Genomic DNA, 7,426 nt, shown 5'->3' on the forward strand with positions numbered 1-7,426 from the left:
AGCATACAAAAGCATTTTGGTGAGATTTTTCCAGAAAAAAAGTTATTCGTGATGGAATTCAAGGGTCTTAGGGTGATTTCTTTATATTTGGCTGGAAAACCACAAGTGGCTATCATTAGAGCATTCCAGCATTCAAATGTGCATACATCTTTTGTGTCTCGTGTCTCGCTCGTTACCGTGATACTTGCGACGACGTCAAGGAAATGTACGGAAGAAAACAGCAACATCAGCAGAAATGGTTCGAAAAGTAAAGAAGCGACTTGATCGAAACCCGCGTCGCAGTGGCCGAAAAATTGGTCGTGAGCTGAACATATCGCAGTATTTTATGCGGCAAATATTGAAAAATGAGCCTTAGATATTCCAAAAAGTTCAAGAACTTACACCATAACAGAAAAAAAGATAGACTCAAAAGAACTAAAGAGTTGCTTCGCTTAGCCGAAAGTTATGAACTGCCGATTTGGTTTTCTCCGATGAGAAAACATTCGTTGTCCAGCAGTTTGTAAAGAAACAAAATGATCGTGTTTATTTGCAAAGAGGTCAGCTGAAAACGTGCAACTTCCGTTGGCCACCAGAACTCAAGCACCGGCCAAGGTTATATTGTGGGCCGCCATAACAGCTGATGGTCGCTCTCCGCTCGTAGTAATATATTTATCATAAATGGCATCAGAATAAAAGCCAAATAATATCGCGAAAATATTCTTGAGGGTGTATTGAAGCCTTAGGCACGCAAAAATGTTGGCCGCAGACCCTGGACTTTCCGTTTCATTGGCCGTTTAAAGGCCATAATTCGATCAAATCTAAACTTATTCTAAAATGTGATGCTATTTCCGACAATAAAATTTAAAAAATTTAAAAATTATGGCGATTGACTTTATTGCAGTTTTTTTTTATCTCACGCTGTATAACTATTGAAAACTTCGACCCTTTGTGTGAGAAGTATCAGAAGGAGTAGGCAGATATCTATCATTTTCATACAATATCTTGCGTCAGAAAAAGTATTGGAATGTGTGAAATTAGAAGAGAATCGGGTCCTTATTACGCTTTGCAATTTTTCAAAGTGTTTACCCTTTGCGGGGGAGGTACAAAATAGAGTGAGCCGATATCTACCATCTTCACATGAGATCTTGTGTTGATAGCAATATTGAGATATGCCGAGTTTAAAAAAAGGCGCTTGTTCATTTCGCGTTACTAACTGCATGGCTATTCAATATATTGACTCATTGTGTGGGCGGTACCAGTGATGTAATATATTCCATCTTTACCCCAGATCTTTTATTATCAAAAATGTTGGGATGTGTGGAATTTGAAGAGAATCGGATGCTTATTTCTTATTTTAGAAAAGTTAAAATTATTCAAAATATGATCGGTTCGAGAAGGAGAAGTCCGATTTATTCTGTCTTCACACCTGATCATGTGTGGGTAGAAGTGTCGGGATCTGCGAAATTTGAAGATAATCAGACTCTTACTACACTTTTTATGAGAGCTATACATTTTGAAAGTATTGACCCTTTATGGGGGAGGTACATGATTGAGTGGACCGATATTGTCCATTTTCGCACCCGACCTTGCACAGATACAAATATTTGGATTTGCAATATTTGAACAAAATTTAATGATCCTTTCTTGTTCTATAGAGTAAATTATTTTCTATGAAAATTTTGACCTTTTGTGCGGGAGGAACCAGTAGGAGTGGACGGATGTTACCAATCTTAGAGCTCTATCTAAGTCTGACAATAATATTACGATATACCAAGTTTGAATCCAATCGGATACTGCCTTTGAGAATTATTATGCGTATCAGACAGACAGACGTACGGATGGAAACATTAACTCGGCTCCAAATGTTCTAAAACGGATTTGCTTCAAAGATACCTAGTGTCTAAAACCGTTATTTCGATGAGGCATATTTTTTGCCGTATCAAATATACCCTCTGCAGACTTATGGCAGCGGGTATACATATTAGTATGTTTTAAATGTTCAAATTGTTGTTCTAATCCGATACACCCTTCGAGAGGGAAGTACATTTTCGCCCATTTCATTCAGAATGTTAAATTAATTTGTAGTTATTATGATCATTGTTTGTACATTGCCTGCGCGACGGAAAAGGCAAACATGAATGAAAAACTCCATTTGCCTCACTCACGCCGCAATGTTTATTATTAGAGGTTTTGCTACGATAATTCACTTTTATTATTGCCACCAACTGTGGCAGTTATACCTTGGGATTGCCACTTAACCAGTTGAATTGTTTGCACACAAGTGTGTGTGAGGACGCACATTTCTCCATTCGAGTGGAATGTAAACAATAATAACTTTTTACATGTGTAAGTGAGTAAGCAGGCTCATATGGCTAGGTGCGGGGAGTCTGGTCCCATACTCCACTCACACACTCCCATCTAATTATGAACCAGAGTTTATAGATGCGCTTAGAACGTAAATTATTTCAAATTTCATCATAATTTTCAATACAAAAGGCAAGAAAATGGGAAACAATTTGTTACGTGTATGACAAAGACAAAGGAGGAACGCACACACACACATACTCATATGGAGGCACTTAAACGCAAACACACACACTTAGACACCCTGGCATCATTATAATCATCATAAACTTACATCAAGTTACAGACACATACAAACAAAACACCGCCTTAGATTGAAACGACACAAAGAGACGGTCTTATATAAAATTCTCGATGGTGTCTGTGTTGGTGTTTGTATTCCGGCCTCGAAAACTGTCAGGCGAAAAGTAAAAATGACAACAAAATCTACAATAACGACAACACACAAAAACAAAGTACTGTCAAGTTTGTCTATTGTGTTAATTCTTTGCTCATTTTATTTCATTAAATGTAATCCTTTTATACGCTTATGTTTATCTATGAATATGTAAGCGAGAGTTAGACATGTGTATGAGTGTGTGTGAGTATGTGTGTGCAAATAAGTATATTGTCACGTGTGGCACTTTTGTACTAGTACTCGGCGATGACAGCGTTTTCATGTAGACATGCTTAGACAGAAGGGAGAAATTATATATTTGTGTTTTTAATTCATCTGCTTTTCGTTTTGTTTTTCTACTGGTTCCTCTCCATCCACTCATTCATCATCACTTGCTTTGTTATGTATTTAACCAGTTTGTTATTTTTTTCCTCATTTGCTTTTGCCAGTTCTTTGTTGGTACTAGAGACGACAACTGTTTTACTTTATTACTCTTTATTGTCTTAGCAAATTATTCTCATGTATGTGGCATTCTAATGAGGTTCAACACATACAGTGGTTTTCTGGTACGAGGTGAGAGCGAAGAAGTGGAAGGTCGGCACAAAAATTACAAAACTAACAGAACATAGTATAAAATACCTTACGTTACAACAAGTATACATTGCGCTATCTTGGCAATTTTAAAAGGGTTCATTTCGGTCAGGACTGAATATATTATAGCCTTCACCATGAAATATACAGAATTTAAATAAGCACATAGAACCTTCTTTGATATTTTGATATTTACTTCAAATTTCCTTGCATACTGTATGTTTACAAAATCGTAACACCAGATGACCCTATGAAAAATTTTAGCATTTTTCCTTCACATGTGGTACATTTTGGTACCTATTTAGTACCAAAAACTCAAATTTTTTGTCAGATTCAAAATTCGAGTAAAATTATCTAAATATGGAGTATTTGGTGATTGTAAAACATGGGTCTATCCGGAAATGTGGACCATTATATGTAGAGACGGTGATACCTCTTGCGAACTACAAGTAGAAACTTTTAAACTATACTGCGTAGCATGTGGCATAAAGGATCAAAATACCATACACCGAGTCAAACTGATTTTCAACACAAAAAATATTTAAAATACGGAATTGGAGTGTGCTGTGATATTGGGGCTACACGAAGACCTCCACAAATAATTCGGTGTCGTTACAGGTAGTACCTATTACGATCTTTAAGTATCAAATTTAAAACAATTTCGATAAAAATAGTTACATATATTATCAAATTATCGAATATCGGGAGGTACAGTTATATGTTACCATTCGAAGACCTCTATAGGTAGTTATCTGAAAAATATTTCTTACACTGGGAACACAAACTGCAAATTTACAACAAATTTCTGCATATTTCTATATTTCTGCACAGTTTAATGGGAGCAATACAAACACGTGGACCTACGTGGACAATTATGTGCCAGAGAAAATTCCACATATTGCGAAAAAATTCCGTTGATGCAATTTGGACCAATATGGAAAATTTTTTGCAAGGTTGCTTTTTGTCCGCTGTGAAGACAAACTAAAGATTTATAATCAATTCGAATAAATAACATGACTACAAGCAAATATTCAACGTACCTAATATACATCGGAATATTTTTTGTTTTTTCAAATCTATTTCATATCTCTCGGAACCTAGAATGAGTTTCACAGAGGGACGGTAAGCCTGACGGATGTGCTTAAATTGACATAGAATTTTATGCTTGTCAGAAATATATTTTGTGTTGCATAAAATGGATATTTCGAAGCGTTAAAAACGGAATGACCAAATCAATCAAAGCGAATCGAAAATAATAATTTATTTGTAAAAAAAAACAAGTAAGCAAAGGCTATAGTCGTGCGGGACTGACCATGTGATACCCTACAACACTACAATATGTTAGAAGTACACTTATGTCCAAATCCATTTTGGAAGATTTCGCTTTTGAAATTATGTCAAGGTGCACAGCCCTGATATTACCCTCCGCATTTTGACCAGGGACATTTGCCCAATATTTACGCACTCCGTCCATTTTACAGCTAAATATAATCCAATGGTCTTCCCTATCCTTAACGCTCTTCTCAGGCGTGTCGGATGGCTTCAATTGTGTGATCAGGAAATTGTTTCTGTTTTTGATTCATTTGAACCCCTGATATTTTGCGATAATCACCAAAAGCAGGAGGCCCCTCTGTATCTCCAAATTTAGACTCATCTATATGATTTTCTTGTCTACTATATTTGGTTATACTCGTCAACGAAATCCGCATGAAAAGTCAGAAGTGCGCCTTTTGTGTATTTAGGATATCGCCTGTTAGTAATGTTGGTATTTTTCAGAGAAAAATAGTGGTCAATTTTACCCGCTGTCCTAAACTTTAACTTCATGCGAGATTTCGTGTCCTTTGGTTTCTATTTATGACCCTTATAACGGCTGCAAAATCAGGAACATTTTTAGTTGTTGGTCCATTTCAGCCCCTAAATATATTGCGGACATCTCTGAAAACAATATTCCTAGCCCTTTTGAGCTTAACCCTACCCTTTTCGTGAGGATCGGACGATAATTGCAATCTGTATATAATATCCCCAAACTGTGTTGTAAGGTGAAAAAATATTACAAAATATACACTTCAATATTATAAGTCAAATTGAAAAAATCGCATGCGATAAAAAAATATGAAAAAATAAAAATATGTCACAAAATACTACAAAATCGATATTAACATCATCATAGGCGTATTTTTTACAATTTTTTTAGATTTTATACTTTTATTCCAAGAGAGCATTCTAATTGGACAAAATTTGTCAAAATCGGTCCAGCCATTTTTGAGATATAAGCAATCTAACTAACATCCCCCTCCATTATATATACACATTCTATATATTTTGCCATATATCCAATATGTTTACTATCGGCGTCTACGTAGCGGTCAGAATTGACCTGTTTGCCTACTTGTGATTTCGCCGGGATTAAAAATATTAGCGGTTTAATAAAAAATTTGACTTTTATTTAACACAAATGTTGTGGCCTATTTCACCCACTAAATATTATCCGACGACCATCCAAATTGGAAGTCTTTTGCCCAGCCCTAAGATCTAGCCCCATGCTAACTTTCGCGTCATTTGGTCTATATTTGCAACCTGTAGAACAACTGCAAAATCATAAAATTTTTCAGTTTTTGGTCCATTTCAGCCCCTAAATATTACGCTATAATCTCAAAAAGCAATAGGGTTCTATTCTGACCGTAACCCCACCTACGTTTTCAATTTCGTGAGAATCGGGCCATATGTGCGACCTGTAGAGTGATTACAAACTAACATGGACAGACGGACGGACGGACATACATAGCTAAATCGACTCAGCTCGGCGAGATAGGATCCGTATATACTTTCCTATGTGGGAAATCAATATTTCGCGGTGTTACATAATTTTTTACCCAATCAAACTTATAATACCCCCAACACATAGTGTTGTAGGGTATAAAAACAAAGATCACACTCACTTCAATGCAATACGCAACTGTTTCTCTCTTTTATGTTATGATATGTGACCACATCAAAGAACCATACCATAACCGTTACACTCATTCTCTCGTTCATACCAACAGTTAAGTGCGACATACACGGTGAAGATGCACGACACGCATTTTTTGATTTTTCTCGTGTATGACGTTCGATTTTGACATGTGTGCGGTTGAGGGACCATGCATATTCCCATTTGTGACCGTTTCTTTAAAGCATTTTTTCATTTTGCATGAAGGTGGCGTTAATTGTTTTGCAGTTCTCGACTCGGAACTTCGCATGACGCTAGAGTTTATGGCTGGGCAGAAGCCTATCAATTTGAATGGTCATTGGACTACATGTAGAGGGTAAAACAGACCATAACTTTTATGGAAAAAAATCCATCATCCCATCTCACCAAGCTGAGTCAATCTAGATATGTATGTTCTTCAGACCGTCTATCTGATAGCCAAGATATCGGATATATAGGAAAATATATATGTAAAAGAAATAAATCTCAGTTATTCTGCTTATAATTCAAGAACCTGATTTTCACATTTCTCATCAATTCGGATTAGTCTCTTGCGAGAAAAGGATAAAATCTAAGAAAATATGACAAAAGTGAATATTTTTTGTTACATTTTTTCAATTTTTGTCTGAAATTTTATCGCATGCGACTTTTTTAATCTCACTTACAATTTTGAATTGTACATTTCTGAAGATTTTCTTCACTATGTGTTGTTGATTTTATACAGGTCACAATTATCGAACGACCCTCATGTAATTTTTTATAGGTTCAAATGCACCAAAAAAATTTAATTTTTTTCTGATTTTGAAGTCGCTCTACAGGTCACAGTTGAAAACCAATCGACATGGAATTTTGCATGAGAAGAGAGTTAAGGACAGGAAAAAATTCCAACATTTTGGATGATTATATTTAAAAAATTAGCATGGGACTAAGGTTAGGATCACAACAGTAGCCTATTGTTTTTGGAGATAATATTAAAATATTTAGGCTCAAAAACTTAAAATTGTATGGATTTTGCAACCACTCCACCGTTTTCAACTAAGTAAGTATATCGCTTGGTCAACTCCGTTCGAATATAACACTTTCTCACTTTAAATCTATTATTTAGGTGGTTTATTAGATTTGATCAATATTTTATTAACTTTGGCCGT

Source organism: Musca domestica, unplaced genomic scaffold (assembly GCF_030504385.1).
Source record: "Musca domestica strain aabys unplaced genomic scaffold, Musca_domestica.polishedcontigs.V.1.1 2, whole genome shotgun sequence".
NCBI classification, from domain to species: Eukaryota; Metazoa; Arthropoda; class Insecta; order Diptera; family Muscidae; genus Musca; species Musca domestica.